Source organism: Micropterus salmoides, unplaced genomic scaffold (genome assembly GCF_014851395.1).
Source record: "Micropterus salmoides isolate LMB-PRFRI ecotype aquatic unplaced genomic scaffold, ASM1485139v1 Ms_hic_scaffold_4, whole genome shotgun sequence".
NCBI classification, from domain to species: Eukaryota; Metazoa; Chordata; class Actinopteri; order Centrarchiformes; family Centrarchidae; genus Micropterus; species Micropterus salmoides.
The window spans coordinates 22,480,205-22,497,816 of NW_024043372.1; the positions used below are offsets into that span (position 1 = coordinate 22,480,205).

At 39.6% G+C, this 17,612-nt stretch overlaps 1 long non-coding RNA gene across 1 annotated transcript; it reads left to right on the forward strand.

Annotated features, from left to right (window-relative positions):
- The first annotated feature begins 12,209 nt into the window (after positions 1–12,209).
- On the forward strand, positions 12,210–14,185 carry LOC119886545. Its single transcript, XR_005441505.1, has 2 exons — positions 12,210–12,621; positions 13,565–14,185. It is a non-coding gene; the product is annotated as an uncharacterized LOC119886545 (long non-coding RNA).
- The last annotated feature ends 3,427 nt before the right edge of the window (positions 14,186–17,612 follow it).

Sequence of the window (17,612 nt, forward strand, 5' to 3'; positions counted from 1 at the left end):
AACATATCAGATCACATGAAACAGGGACATAGGGTTGTCCCATTAGCAATGACCATTAGCTGATCTGGTTAAAGAGTGTCTTTGTTTTATCTTTCTTGCTGTATTGGACTTTGTTGTAAGGTTATACCATGTCCATAGATCTCAGCAATGGTATAGTTGATTGAAATGTTACCGCAACAGATAGGAATGATGATCTGGGGGGTCTGTTTTCCTTTAAATGTATTTCTAACTTTGGTAATGTAATAATTATTTAGCATAGTATGAAATATAATTTCATTTGTGTGGTTCAAGTAAAGCAGTAGATCCCAACAACAGAGCTGTGATTGTTTTCTCCCTTGCAATCAAAAAAGAAATTATTAAGAGCTAGGCCAAACGAATGCAATTAACTACCTGGTTGGATGAAACACTAGCAGCACCGGCAAGTTCATATAATAGGCTCAAAGACAAAGTAGGAGACGAAGATTAAGTCGAGTTCATAGAGATGAGCCAAACTCTATAATCTCCTCAGACAGTATGTGTCCATAATAAACACTAGCAGACTTGTTATTTTTAGAGAGTGAATTGATCTGTTTGCGTTCCTGTGTCTTCCTGTATTTTCTTTTTCAGCTTATTATTTTGGAAGGACCCACTGTGCCTTTAGTATGCTGGCCATTGTTGAGCTTTTTGACTGCTCCCATCATCAGGATCTTCAGGATTTTCTCAAATAGGATGAACATTGTTTTTACCACTGATCTATTATAAAGAACACATTGATATGCAGGACACTTTCATGCATAACTCAAGTATGTACCCACTTTAGTTTTTGCCGTTAGTAACTTTAATGAATGTCTTTCCAACAGTTGCAAAGGATGCAGAATAAAGAAAGACCTTAAGAAGTCTCCTGAGAGAGCTTTTTGTTATCTTTTTTTTATACTAATCCTGTTCAAACCATCATTTTCTTGTCTGGAACGACAACAGCACACACAGAGCACACACATAAAACAATATTGAATTAGACTGACAGGCTAAATTACAGTCATTTACAGTATCTAATAGTTTCTTTGGGATGTAACAATGACAGGAATCTATTCTTCAATATAATAAACTGTGTTATCATTTGACACAAAAGATGAAACACCAGAAGCTGTTTTTGTAGCTTTTTAAAGGACCCACCGACAGCATTTATCTGTGCAGTAATACATACAGTGTTTCTATTTGAATATGTAATTTCATTTAAGATGATGTATTTTTATTGTAGATTCTGAAAGTGATAAAAATTTAGTAGCAACTTCTTGTCAAAGCCCAATAAGTTTCTCTGCTCTTTGATTTGTTTCCACTCAGAACTGCTATGTATATCAAACTTTGATTGTACGTCAAAACTATTGATAGAAAGCATCTGGGAACACCAGGCAGCCTTCTAATCTGCCACTCTGTTCAAAATCAAGTGCTTCATTCAATAAATGACAATAAAACAATAAGCCTGAATTGTTCTGAGGTGACTACGTAGTTTACAGTTCTTACATTTTGTAAAAATCCTTTTATCAGTTGAATTCTTTAATATCTTTACAGTTTGATGTAAAACACTCATATCACATAACATGAATCTATGCACACCAGATGGGGAGCATGGCATTTAGTTAATTGTTCCCTAAAGTAAGTAAGTAGAATGCCATCAGTGGTGCAATTACAACATAAGCATGTTCAAGTGATTTATTTTGGGGTGACAGATGCTGGTCTCAAACAAATGCACAATATGTCCATGATATGGCGAATTCAAGCTGTTGTTGCAGGTTCAACAAGAATGCACTTACATATGTACACCTTCATCTAAGGTGCCTTTAGCCTAAAATAACAACATGCCATATTGTAAGTGGCTAAATACCGTGTGCAGATAGATGCCTGTAGGTTAGAGTGTAGACATCTATGTGCATGGGAACATTTAGTTTAATATTCAGGCTTCTTTGTGTGGATTTGAGCAGATGATCCAATTAGCTCCCTGTATCAATAGCCAGTGTCATGCTCAGAGATTTATGGGGGCTTTGCAACAAAATGAGTGCTATAATACCGAAAGTATTGAGTCTCTGAAAAAGAAATTTGCATAAATACTCCAGAGGATTCTTCCTACTGAAGTGCGATTACACAGTCTTACTCAGGATAACAAAAGCAAAATCCACCATAGATGTTCAGTCGGATCCCTTTGAATGAACTTGAATGATCTTTGCCATTTGTGTTAATCCTAATGGGGATTGCCTAAGTTACATTCATTTAGCATTAGACGTGATGACACTGTGAATAAGGCTTCGTCACTTTGGTTCAGCACTAGGATAGAGCAGTGATTCAGTAGGGGTTGGGTATGTCACTGAATGCCAAAACTGTGCTCCCAGTGATATTACATCACCCAACTAACATTCATTTTTAACAAAGCTATGACATTGACATAATTAAATATTTTGCTTGGCAGTTAAAACAATCTTGTATTTTTTCCAAGCCCTGCCGGTATGTGTTTTGGAGATGATACACTGTGCCTAGTTCTGTGGTGTTTTAGTGTGCCCAATGAGCACCCAGAATGTAACTGCGCATCTGGGAGAAGTAAAAGTTTGCTGAACTGAATTACAAAGCCATATATTTTTCTTTATGGTTTCCTTGACTTTGAGAGACGTGAACGGGTCGCTCAGTGGCAGGTTGTGTAATGACTTGAGAGATCTCTTTTTTAAACACAAAAATCTTGCATCACTCAAGTGTCAATGTGGGAAGACACCGAATACCCATATGCACCTCCTCCCTGTGGAGAAAAGCAAGTAGAAGGAGACATCTCAGAGATCAATAGGCTATAAACCCAGATCACTTCCCTTTAGTAAATTTATGCCTGGAGTGTTGAAGCAGTACAGTGTGACCCAACATATAAACCCACAGCATTGTTTATTTTCGCAGTTATGACTGCCAATGCAGTTTCAACAATTCTACCACAAGAATATCTTTTGCTTTTAATTTTCTCATCTGGGGCATTTCCCCAGCTACTCTCTTTGTCAATGCTCATGTAAAAAAAACATGTTGAGAGACTTCCGCAGAAGAAGGCACGACACCGACTAATGGGGTAGACGAGAGGTTAAGTAGAGATGAAGTACGTTTTCATCAAGGCTTTCTTTCATCATTGAAGCATGGTGAGTTTTTACCTCTTATAATCATAAATTATTTTGAAATGAATCTCCCCTCATGTGTTGAGACTCTGGATTTAATCATACAGTACGCGAGACCCTATCTGCTTCCATAGTAGCAGTGTAAAGTGTCAAATTCACTTTCACTCAAGTGCAATTACAGCTGTTCATTAATAAGACATGCTTATGTGAAAGAAGGGGGGCAGCCCTCACATGTACTTTCATGTTAAGTTTTTGTGGGTTGTTGACTAAAAGAATAAAGTCCTTCAGAGAGACCATTACTTTATAATGGCATAAGGTGGTGTTACTTGTTAAATGCACACACGTGTGCCTTGTTGTCATTAACAGCGATGTATTGTAATGCCATTAAACAACAGGTTGTCAACCCATCTTTAACTCGTGTTTGTTGCAGCTGAGAGGATGTTAGTAGGACCTTCATTACCAAACACCAAGTAACTAAATTAGGATACATTTGTGAGCCCTTAGCAAACTGTTAACATTAAATTGTTTGTTCACAGGAATATGTGAATATTTGATCTGTTAACTTGTTGCATATGTTTGCAAGATTTATTACATGACTCATTAGGCAGAGAAAAGCTAATATTACAAATATTGGTCACTTAATCAGCTGAGTCTGTACTGGTGAAGGGATAGATCAAAAAGGCAGATAGAAAGTTTGCAAAGTGATTACATGGTACATTGGGAAAGTATTTTTTTTGTATTTTTGAAATGCAAAACAATTTAAATAAATTTTAAGAGAGATGGTTTTCAGTGGACAAGACAAAATTACTTCATTTCTACTGCTCTGTAATTTGCTAACACATATTTGTACATGATATTATTTTCTGTTCCAATATTCCAAACTGTTTGAGAGGAAGGACGATAGCTGGTGGAGCAGAAAAACGGATGGTATCATGGTTAGCATGAAATCATCATGAAATCCAATAGATTTTGTGTGGCTCTGTCCATTGCCATAGAAAATAAATAATAATAATACATTTATGTAGAATCTTTCTTAACTGTGTTAACGTGCTTTTTAAATAAAAAGATGCATACAATCTTTAAAATACCACCAACACATTGGAAGTGAAATGAAACAGACAGTCCTGAATTCATCTTTTTCAGTCCGTGTATCTCAACGTGGCATACTGTAATTTGCCACGCTGTTGGTGTTCTCCATTATCTTCCTGATGTGTTTTTTTCTTTGTCGATTAGCACGTTTTCCCTAAGCATTGTGATAGTGTTCCGATAAATGACAATAAAAAATAAATGTCTCATTGTGTGAACTATATGTACTTTCTACAGCCACGTACAGAAATACTTCTGCAATGTAATAATAGTACTACTAATAATAATAATCAAAATAATAATATATAAAACACTTAATTTACAGTGTGGATATTAAAATAATCAAAATCAAGCTCAACTTAATTGTATGTATGTGTCTTACATTGCTTGACCTTTCTCTGCTACATTTGCACTATTCCAGTGCAGAGTGAGAGAGTAATATTATACTCTCCCGTACCACCGCTTTTATATATGCCTGCAGCATTAACATCATGCTTAAAATGTGTGGACTTAAAGCTGAAGCTGTCTTCAGTCTCTAGCTCATCAGTTTATCAACTTCTTAATTATTTGACATAACCTCCATTCTGTTTTCATATCTGGAGTGAAATTGATTTTGTGTGATTTTCCTATTCTCCTAGGTCAGTGAACATCCTGGTGATTTGAGCCAGTTATTTAAGTTAGTGTGATGACAGTGAGGAACACGGTGTACACAGAGCCATAGAAGGCTGTGAAGTGAGTATGCAGCATCTCCTGTGTTAAATTCTTGTGGTCTTATCTCACCAAGAAGGGAAGAAAATCCACAAAGGAGGTTAACTGGAGGGAGAACTTTTTTATTTATTATTGGTGAGACTTTAATTTAAATAAGCAAAGTGCTGCTGTTAGACTGCTGTCTGAAAAAAATCTTGTTGAGTATTCTTATTGAAGTGGGCAGGTTAGCCTGCAAGGGTGAGTGAGTGGCTTGATGTTTATCAGGTTTATCACTAATGTTTCCTATATGCTCCCTATAGAATACACCTCATCATTACAAATCACATCAGACTGCGGAAACATATGCCTGAAAACATCTCTTAGCCACTCCCAGTTTCAGTTTGCTCCTCACAGTGACCGGAATGAGTTTCGAAAGACTGTGGAATTGAACAATTTCATTTCTATCTCTGCTTTCCAGGTCTCTATTACAGAAGCATCTCCTTACATAAATGCAACTGTTTCTCAGCAAACATGCCTCTGACAGTACTTCGCTGCTGTAAGGTTTTTTATACATTAAGTTTCCCTTTTCTCTCCTGCTATCACATAAACATGTTGTGATTCTTTGCTGGCTGTCAAAACCTCTATTTGTCTGGTATTATGCAAAGGTTAAGTGGAAATAGAGGTTAAATAAAAATAAATATTGGAAAACCCAGCAGGAAATTGAAAACACCAGACCAATCATGCATGCCCTCCAGGGCTGAACCCCTTCTTGGTGAATTTCATGGGATATCTTACTGATCCATTTTGTCTCATGATGTTATTTTTTAACGTTTGTGAAGTTACCTCGGTGGACGGTTACAGTTACAAGCACATAAAAGAGATTACATGACCGCAAAAAGCATCCCCTTGTATATAAGGTGAGCATCAACTGATATTTATCAAGGTAGTAGTAGTATTGCCGGGAGGAATAATGAAAGCATTTGGCAAAATAAAGGAAACACCCCTAGAATGATATTTGTTATTTATTATTGCCAATATCTTTGCTGATAACTAGTGACACTGTATTTTTGTGTTCTTTTTCTCAATGATCACTTCACAGTGTGGGGAGATTTTTTTCTTGATGGCTTCCTCTGATTACCAGCCAGGAATGGTGGATACTGTTGCTCATGATTTTAAAAAACAGTGTTTCTTTTTTTGCAGCTGAGCATGTCTTCCCTGAATGTGATTTTTGAAGGGGCTGTTACTGTATCATGGGTTATTCCTTCTCTTCCACCAGATTTAACAGCTTATTTTGTGTCATTTTGTGTGAGACAGGAGAGATCCGGGTGATGTGACAAGTGTTCTAACTGGGTTTCCACCAGTGTTGTTACTGTTACAGCGAAAAGGCCACTATGCCTTTAATTTGAAGAGATTTGATGGTGTTTCAGTTTGAAACTCCGGGCAGCAGTGGTGACTCATCTTTACTGTTTACTTGCCATAATAACAGGATTGTATAAAGAAAAAGCTTCAAATTTTAACTCTAAAGGAACATCAATTGCAGTGTAAAAAGCATTTTTCTCATGTGATTTGTTATAGTCTGTCTAGATAAAGGTCAGAGAAACCATTTCTTTTAGAGGAGCGGAGGTCCTGATGGATGTTTTTTTAATGAAGTTCTTTCTTAGTACTTGTCCTCCCAGTACTTTTAGCTTTTCTTACATAAACCAGCAGCAAAGTCCCTATCTGTCACTTTATTGTAGGGACCTATGATGAGGCATGCTACACCTATCAATGTGTCTCTATTTCAAAGACAACACAAATCAGGGCTGCCATAGCAAGAAACACAGCTGTCCTTTCAGAGGGGAACATTTCATTTGTTTTCCTCTCATCTGCCGATACACCGCAAACATTTTGTTATGGTTGCCATTTGGTTGATGCTTGGCAGGGTGGCAGGAGTGATGCATCTCTTATCTGCTATGAAAGGATGTGATGAGATTTTTTAAAAACAAAAAACTGAGGATTTCAGTGAAGAACATAGTGTCAATGCTTATGAAGTTTGAACAGGTGAAACTAAAGATTGACAGAATGACTGAGAGTCACAAGCATAATGTGGGTTTGTCTTTGTAAACAGTCTAACTGAATCACTGGTCAGTGTTTTCCTAGACTGCTGACATTTTGACTGAGATGATTTTATTAACTCATGCACTGCCTTTTCCATGAATCTTCTTCCACCTCCCCGCGGTGTGTCCCTGATTGATCACTAAGAGCATGAAATGGAGAGAATGAAACGTGTTTCAATAGAGTTGGATCACAGCACTTTCATCGGTTGTCTGGGGGATTGTAAATATGATAGGAGGGGGAAGGAAAGAAAACATCAGCTCTGCGTTAATAGATTCAGAACATTGTGCATGTAATCATTTCAACTGCTTGTAAAATTAAATGGTTCCTTGGAGACAGCACACAGTGTTCATGTTGTCAAATCTATTATGTGAAAGAGGCTTGTCCCCGGGGGTCATCTACATAATTCTGTGTGCTGTGACATTGCAACTGTCTACAGTTACCTCATGTCTTATTGACTGTACTCTCTGTGCTATCTACTGTGCTTCAACATATACTGTAGGATCAAGGACAGCATGTTTAAACATTAAATATTCTTTCACCGCCTCTAATGATCGACGCTTCAGGGTGACAGATGTCATTTACATCCATAAAACCCACATACTCTCCATAGCTTCTGCCTTAAACTGACTGCGACATTCTTTATGTGATGCTGCTCATGCTTTATTCACTTACATTTAGTACATCTAACAATGTATTCTTCACCCTGTAAGGAAGATAAAAGTGTGGAGTTTCCACTTAGATCATTTCTCTGCTACATCAGCCTCAACTTAACTGCAGTGCATACATAATACATGGTTATGAGATATAGAGTTCCAACTTGCATTGCCTTCTTAATTTGGCTTCAAATTTAAAGATTCATGAAACATATCCTAATTAATCTAAAGCCAAAACACAAATCCGGAACAGCTGTGCTATTCTTATTCCTTTAATTTTATAAAACTTTGATCACCTGCTTCAAGTTACAGTTAAAAACAGTTTTAAAAAGCTCATACAGCAGAAGTAGTGAAGTCTTATTGACAGCTGTTAAATGTTGTTTTGCACATTTTGTGTTGACAATTCAGTACAGCGTGGCCATGGCATAAAATGATACCGACTGTGGACACCAAATGAGAAACTGGCTACAGAAAATCTAAAACAGCACGAGAACATTTACATTCTCATTTGGTTTCTCATAGTGTTAAATCCTGTTTTCTAATGAACTTAATTAGCTTTCCATGGTGACACTGTAATTCCTACAAACCAGGGCTAAAGCAGCAGCCTTGAAGTAGGCTGGCTGTAACATTTCAATTAAGTTACAGGGAAATGCCATGCTGTGGGATTTCTGGGTGGACTAAACTACAGGGAGCCTCTGAATGGAGAGACTTAGTGTGGATAGAAGAGAGCCTGCAGGTACACAGTTTGCCACGCAATTCAGGAAACGCTTCAGTAACTACACGTCCTGCCTGTCAGGCTGGATGAAGCAATGAATACTAACTGTTTGTTAAAGCTACAAAATATGATCACTGAGGTGAGAAAAATCCTGAAAAATATTCCCCAAACATCTACTATTTATTTGTTTGTTTATTAGTTTGTATGCAGCTCTTTGTTTGTGTAAACCTGCGCTTAATAAGTTGTTTACATGCTTAAAATGGATGATATCAGCCCTCCTTAGCTCAGTCTAACAGGCCCATCACCACGGAGACACAGCAATGGACTAGTTTAGAAATGAGCCCTCTTCATCCATCACACCAGGCTCCGGTTAAATATCGTGACCTTACTATCTATAGCACGATGAATGACCAGATATGGCTTAAAGGTCCTTGTCATCATATGAGGAAGTAATATATCTGTTTGTTTTTCTTTTATTATTCTTGTCTTGTTTTAAATATATAGTGGACAACCCGCAGCAAGGGCAGATATTTCATGTCACTGTTGGTGGGGATAATAAAAACGTCTCCAAGCGGGAGATTTTTAGAAATAAAGTCGCTGAGAGTCTGAAAAAGGATGTCAGCGGACCAAAGGACTGTGAGGAAATGAGGACATAATCTTTCAAAACTTATAAATGCATTGGACCCACAGAAACCTCCAATGTCACTTTGGCCTCTATTGTTTATTTTTCTAGTTGTTTTTCTTGTTGTTTATCTACATCTGGGTGAGAATGAGTTGATAAGGATTTCACAAAACACAGGTTTCAGAGTTGTATTTTGTGATTGCATACTTGATGAATAGCACCAAGTTCTTCTCATTGAGTAGTTTTCTTACACGATGTTGGGGTCTCAAATTGAATGGCATATTGCATGTAAGTTTACATTTAACTAAATATGCGGTGTCACATCAAAGACTCCAGGTTAATTGTGTGACTACTTTGTTAATGTAAGTTCCCGCTTTCGTTTTGCTGTGTATTTTTCAGGCCATCATATAAAGGGTGTTTTCCGCTTTTCTTTCGATTTTTTGTGCCATTAAAACTTTAATCTGTTGTGTTTATCAAAATGTTTTGATGGACTGTCAAAACACAAGTATTACTTTCCAGCGAATAAACAGCGTCTTGAGAGAGAAATATTTTCCACTTTTCATGTTGGCAGCAGGCTTCAGTTATAGTCACTATGAGGAATGAGTTCAGAACCACACAAAGCCCTTTATGTAAAAACAATTCTGGGAATATTTTCCTATTATTCTTTGAACATCACCTAGCCTGATGATGTTTTTCCATTTCTATCCCTGATGATTTGTATGATTTGTATGTTATGTCTTGTCAGGATCATTCATTTTTCAACATATCTGAAGGTTGCATTAGAGAGACAGTATCACGGTTTTCCAGGAATTAATCGGCACACAATTTAATAATGTGTAATCTAGTTCAGTGACTTAATTTAACATACAGGCCACAAATCAGATAAAAGATCAAAATGTTTTATGAAATCATTTGTAAGAAATCTACTTTGTGGTTTCCCACAGGGCATCTTCACTAATATAGTTAGTTAAAAGATATTGAGACCAGGCCCAAAATAAATTAAGGTTAATATAGGAAAAGACTGCTCCAATCATCCATTGTCAACAGATTATCCTGCGTACAGGGTTGTGGGGGGATGGAGCCAATCCCAGTTTACATCGGGTGAAAGGTGGGGTACATACTGGATAGGTCGCCAGTCCATCGCAGGGCCACACTCACATTCACACCTAAGGACAATTTTGGAGACACCAATCAACCTAGCCTGCGTTTCTTTGGATGGTGGGAGGAAGCCGGAGCACCCGGAGAGAACCCACGCAGAGAAAATGCAAACTCCTCACAGAAAGGCCGGGGTAACTGGGATTTGAACCCACAACCTTTTTTCTGTGAGGCAATAGTGCTAACCACTGCACCACCGCTCCACCCCCTGCTCCAATCAAACTCTGTCAAAATGCGCTCTCATATGACTACTTAATGCTGATGCACCGCTATAAATCAAAGTGACTGAAATCTCTGTCTTGATCAATGTGTTCATTGCCATCTGCGATTTTCTCCTTTTGACTTGTGTTGTTTCTAATTTAGCTGGACTCACATTATTGGCAATACTTTTTATCAGTCCAGTGATGCATGTTCTTTGCTTCTGTGGCTGACATCAAAAATTGTTTGTAATGATACTTAGCATGGATAACACACGAAATGATCTAACAAATAAAATAAAATCCAGTTACTGCTCTGTGCTCAATGGGGCTGGCAGGAGCAGGAGACATCCATCAGTCAGCATGAGAGGACCAAACAGAACTGCTTTAGAGCTTGACAAACTTGATATACCTTGAAGAGGATGTATACGGTATGATGCATATGCAGCTTCAAGAGGTGACCTACCGAATCCGCTCCCTTGTATCCTGTCCTTTGTGCTACTATATATATATAACGGATTTGAACGCAAGTTGTTCATGACTACTAAACAATTTGTGTGAAAAAAAATAACAGGACATCAATGATGTGCAAGTATCAATCAGAGAAATGAGAGTCTAACTCACTTAATTCTGAATATATATCAAAATATCCACAAACAAATCTTGAGAATCCAAACTATCAATTGTGGCATCATTCACTACATTCACAAGGTCTAAACTGGATGCAAATGTCTACAGAAATCACCACTTGTTTGAAACATATTCTTTGGGTTTAAATTAACACTCCAGCAGCCCCAGCCAAACGCATTATCCAAGCCACAATTACATTCACCATGTACTGTAGATTGGTAAGTCTCACAGTCTTATAAAGCCTTTTCTCTTGTCACGTTACAAGTGAAACATACTGTTTGAAAATACAATAAAAGCATAAATCTAACCCGTCTTACCTAACAAAGCAGCTAAACTAAGCAACTAAACGGGGTTATGTTGAGGAAATAAGACCTGACCTTACATTTTTCCATATCATACTTATTGTATAACACCAGCACTAAGTAGCTCTACACTGTATTACAAAACCACTGTAGCTTCTGTATTTCAGTTTTCATCATCAGACAACCTTGATGTTTTGGTTCTTTGAGATGGTCACGTTGTTGAGCATACACACTGAATGACAACATTTTATTTATTTGAAAAATAAACCAATCACCCTTTTAAGCTTCACGTGTTGACTGGCTATTCTACTGATATTTGAAATGGTAGTTTTATGCTTTGCATTTTCTCATCTGCAATAGAAGATAATGAGGGGGGAATGATGAGAAATTCATCACAGGCACAATGGACCCGTGGCTATTTGGACTAAATGGAAAACCGGACATTAATGCAGAGTGAGCATAATCCTCAGTCTTCCTCTTAATGTGGGGATGGAGTGATGACTAATAAGCCAAGTTTCATTTGCTAAGAGGATTATGAATTGTTTCAACTAAATGGGATTATTAACCAGTGGTTCCATACTCTTTGGTGTTGGGCAGGATCATGACCAGAAGTTCACTTTCATGATTGTCACCCACTGTCTAATGATAACTTTGTTATAGTAGTTGGAAGCCTGGATGAATAGTTGGTGCAGTAATGTTCTAGTGCAGTAGGGCAGTTACATAACATTAATCAAATACAAGTAAACCCCTCTTATTTCCTGCTAAATCTCAAGTCAATAGTCGGCTGGATTTGAGGAGTTTCACAAGAGCATTGGTGTGAATACACTTCATTTTATTGTGACCTCTTTGAATAGGGTAATACAGTATACAGAACACGTACTGGACTATATGCCTTCTGGTCTCAACAGTTTGGTGATTGTTCTGTTATGGTTTCGGACAGAACGGACCCAAACGCAACGCTTGTCAGTTTACAAAAGAGGTTTATTGAGGGAAAAAAGGGAAGAGGGGAGACGGGAGGTGAGAAGAGGTAAACTGGACGCCGGCAGACGTGAGCGCGGAGGAGCTGGCGGGGGCCGGCAAGGCTCGAGCGAGGCGACTGAGAGGGGGCAGGAGGCCGAGGCCGAGGCGAGGGGAGAAGGCAGGTAGGCGAGCCCAGCTGACTGACTGGATGGCGGGAGACAAGACAGGGTTAGTCTCGGGAGACAACAGGTTAGGGAACGAGGTATCAGAGAGCTTGGAACGCCGAAGTGGCACCAGGACTGGAGCGACGACGATCAAGCGGAGATGGTAGAAATACTGTTGAAGATGAGACTGATGGCAGGCAGGTGTGGCGGGCGAAGGTGGAGGTTGACGAGACACAGGTGCGGGTCATCAGCCGGGCTCCAGGGCGGAGAGGGAGAGAGCACACACAGAGGGAGAGGGGAGGAGACACTGGGGAGAAAACAGAAATGCGAGACGAAGGAAAAAAGAAACAAAAGAGCACAGGGCACTCACCGTCAGCCGGGCTGCCACCGCAACATGTTCCTTCCCTATACAAAAAAACTGCTGTCAGATATTAGTTTAAAAAAATAGGATCTCTACTTTAGATGAGCTTTTTGCTCATTGTTTTGGTTTATGGCCCAAATCGCAGACAGAGTTATTGACTTGCTGCTGAACTTAATGGAGCATTTAGCAGCTAAACAGCCAGATATTTTTCTCAGGAGTTGATGGTGACCAAACCAGAGCTAAAAGGAGAGTCACTGTTGAACCTATATTCAGAAAGTGGTCAGAAACAACGACTCCAAATGAATGTTAATATTGCTCCATTTCTGAGGAAGGTGTAAATAAACATGTTTGTCATAATTACTTTATAGGGTGATGAAATGTCACTAGTGTTCACAGCTTGTTCAGCTGCCCCCAAGTGGCCAAAATCATTTAATGCTGCTTTCATTGTTGCAGTATTACCTCTGAAATTCATTAATTAAATGATTTTACTACAACAAAGTCAAAAGGCTATAATATGTAGCTGTGAAAGAGTTTATATTGATGTTCATTGTTTTTGAACACTTACTTCACAATTACTTATTTTCAATCTTAATTTCATTATATAATTTTTTTTTATTACACCATGTCAGTCAGCAGACTTACAGCATGCAACAATAATTGACAACAAGCCCCACACCACGCCATTAAGAACATGTAACTGTCATGGTTTTTGGGGTTTTGTTGTGCATTTCCTGTTTTATTTGGGTAAACAAAATCCTTCCTTGTGCGTCTTTGTTAACTTCGCTTCCTGTCTTTGTGTTTTTCCATTCTGTGTATTAGGTTTTGCCAATATTTACCACCACAAAAGTGTCCCTGAACAAGGCCCTTAACCTCAACTGCTCCAGTAGAGCTGCTCAGTGGCCAGCACATCAGACAGTGGCTGTACTGGGCAGCTTCCAGGTGTGATTGTGTAACGGTGTGAATGTGATCAGGGTCTTCCTGCAAAAGAGAGGCTTCCTCTCAGTGAAGCTCCCCTGAGTAAATTCATTCTGTGTTTCCTGTTTTACCATGTAACTCACCTCTCCTCTTGTTAATTATTGCAACACTTCCTGCGTGTGTTTCCCGCCTGTGTAATTGTCGAATCCGCCCTGATTTGTTTCTCCTTTGCCTTGTTATCCTCACCCCTCTCATGTACTTAGTTTGCCTGTTTCCCTCACTCTGTGCCAGGTCATCTTTGTCTCTTGACCTTACGTTCCAGCCTTTTCCCCTAGAGTTAGTTTACCTGTGTTTTGGACTTTCTGTGTTTTCCCCCTGAGACCTTGGCTGTTTATTTGACTGTGGATTCTTGCCTGTATCCTTTTGCACTTGTTTGCATGTGTTGGACTACTACCTGATTATGACCCTTGACTGCCTCACCTTGTTGTAAGCTTGTTTGATTTATCATTAAATCATAGAACTGCAGCTGCTCTGCCTCCAGTGTCTGCTATTGGGTCCAATTCCTTGTTATGCAGCTCCCCTGCCAACACTGTTTGTGATAGTATGAACGGGTCAGCCTTGGATCCAACAGATGGATGTTTTGAAGATGAACTTTGTGATTTGTCTTACACCCTCCTGTGCCTCTAAGGTAGTTGGATGAGGGGCCCTCGTAGAGAGTATAAAGAGCCAGCTCTGACTGTGGCACGCATGGAAATGTCTGCTAAACCTGGAGGTTAGTAAATTTGAGGCTAGCAGGCTGTGTTGTAAACTAGAGGCTAGAGTGAAGACTGGCTGCTGGCAGGCCAGATGTCATGCTGGAGGTTAGCTGACTGGTAGCAAGATGAGGCGCAGGCTGAGAATCAGTTGTGCTGAGGAAGTCTTTAGCTCACCCGGGTAAAATATTCCTCTGCCAAGGTTTAGCAGACATTTCCATGCGTGCCACCGTCAGAGCTGCCTCTTTATACTCTCTAAGAGGGCCCCTCATCCAACTACCTTAGAGGCACAGAAGATATCTTCTGTTCTGGTGCCGCAGCAAACTGCTAATCCTGACCTCAACCGTTCCTCCAGAGCCGCAACAATCCCCTGCTAATGATAAAGGATACATAGTTGAATCATTGATGTCAGAAGAGGGTCGATGGATAATTTTACTTTTCAAATCAGACAATTCCTTCTTTATAGTTTGTAATTTATATAGCTACAACAAAGCAAGTCAAGCAAAAACAATGTTTATAAAAGTTTGCACATATCTGAACGCCCTTATAAACAAATATAAGGACGCACACTTGATCATTGAAGGAGATTATAATGATGCTCCAGATGATCTTGTAGATAGAATACCTGTAAGATTAATTCCACAGTCGAGATTCAAAAGCACTGCATTTATCTGTGAACAGCTGTCAATCATAGATGTTTGGCATTTTTTAAACACGGACATTAAGGAGTAATAATACCAATAGATCCTTACAATCTAGAATTGATTCATGGCTTATATCTCCCTCTTGTCTACAGTTTGTTTCAGAATCATCGCATAGTTATGCCCCACTTTCGAACCACAAATTAATTTTTAAAAAATGCAAATAACATATTTGGTAACAATAATACAGTTTTTCTCAAATGCTAAAACACAAAAGCCAATCCTCTAAACCAAATGACCAGTTGTCTAAACACATTTACTAAATCTAGCCATCATTTTCCAATATCATAAACACATTTCACATGAAGACACAATTCACAAAACACAATCCTCCGTTCACATAAATCTTAACACATTTTTCCTTGCTAAAACACAAGTTGCAAAAGAACTCTGCTCATATTCTCAAATGAAAGCTCATGTGATGCAAAATGCTTGCCACAGTCAGCAATATTTGAACAAAATGAACACACCTGGCGTCATTCATTACACACAACGATTCAAAATTGAAAACACCTGTTGCTAATGCTGTGACCACATGTATAAAAGCAAGTTCAGCGTGCACAGTTTGCTGAAGATTCCAAACAAACGCAATGGATGAAGGCAGAGTCAGGGGAAGAGGTAATCGAGTCAGAGGAGGGAGAGGAGCAGGCCAGGGAGGAAGAGGAGCAGGCCAGGGAGGAAGAGGAGCAGGCCAAGGAAGAAGAGGAGGAGGCCAACAAGGGAGAGGAGAAGGTCCAGGAGGGAGAGCAAGACAACCTCGCACCATCATTACGGACGAGATGCGAGCAACAGTCATTGACCATGTCATTGTCCATGGCATGGTCAATGGCTGAAGCAGGACTAAGAGTCTGTCCAAACCTGAGTAGGTTCACCGTGGCCACCATTATCAGGGCATTCACACAACACAACAGGTATTGTACTATTGCTTTCTTTGTCACAATATAATTTTAAAAGCCTGTGAAAGTAGTCTATTAGTTTCAAATCAGTTGTTACTGTATTGTAAAACATGTCAATTGACAACACGTTTCTTTCTTTAGAGTTGAAAGAATGCCACATAGAGGTGGGAGGGTTTCCATATTTACAGCGGCACAAGAAACCCTCATTGTGGATATGGTTCGTGAGAACAACCTCATCAGACTCCGGGAGATCAGAGACAAAGTCATTGCCGATAATGTGAACTTTGAGGGCATTGATGTCAGCTTGGCCACAATAGACCGAGTTCTCCGGCGCCAAAAGATGCGGATGAAACCAGTCTATAGGGTTCCCTTTGAGCGAAACTCTGCACGACACAAAGACCTACGTTACGAGTATGTGCAAGTAAGTATACATCCATGTTCACAGTACAGTTAGTGAACATACTGTGTTGCTCAGTGGCCTACATTACTTCTGGACAATACTATGCTACCTGATTGACTGTTGTTCTGAACACCTGTGCACTTTCACATTTTCACAGAGGATATTACAGTTGGACGCGATGGCCAGACCTCATGAGTACCTCTTCCTGGATGAGGCTGGCTTCAACCTGCAGAAACGAAGGCAAAGAGGCCGTAACATCATTGGCCAAAGAGCCATCACTGAGGTTCCTGGCCAACGGGGGGGGGGGGGGGGGTAATATTACTCTTTGTGCGGCCATGGGTTTGGAGGGGCTTGTCCACCGGCAGGCTGTCCTTGGGTCTTACAACACCCAACGTCTCCTAACCTTCCTAGAGGAGCTAAAAGATATCCTCCTGGACCGCCAACAACACCATCCTGGGCCCGAACATCCCATTTATGTGATCATTTGGGACAATGTACGCTTCCACAGAACAAACCAAATCAGAGTGGTTCACCACCAACAGTAACCACTTTTTAAACGTCTGTCTGCCACCCTACTCCCCTTTCCTGAACCCTATAGAGGAGTTCTTCTCATCGTGGAGATGGAAGGTTTATGACAGACAACCATACACTAGAGAGAACCTCCTAAGGGCAATGGAGCTGGCGTGTGTTGACATCCCAGTGGAGAACTTCCAAGGATGGATCCGCCATTCCAGGGCGTTTTTCCCGCGGTGCCTGGCAAGAGACAATATAGCCTGCGATGTGGATGAGGTGATGTGGCCCGATGCAGCTCAGCGACATGATGCCGCACAGTGATTGTGGTGTAAATAAAAAAAACTTCACACCCTGATCATGTTTTCAAGAGTACTGTTGTGTGCGATAGATTCTGTTTTTGCATTGAGTTGTTACAGTAGTGTACAGAATTTACTATAGATTTATACTCTTCATATGAAACTCACAAATCTAAATGCCCAATCCTCTGCAGAGATCTAAGAAGATCCATTATTGTAAAGTTTCTAAAAATATGCATTGGCAGTTATGAAACAAAGAACCTTCTCACAAATTGAGCATTGTGTTTTCAATTGTTTTGCTGTAGTGTGTAATGATGTGTATAGTGTTTACATTTTTGAAAGCTTCGAGCTGCTCTTTTGGTGTGAAAGTTTGAGTTTTGAAGGGAGAAGGTGT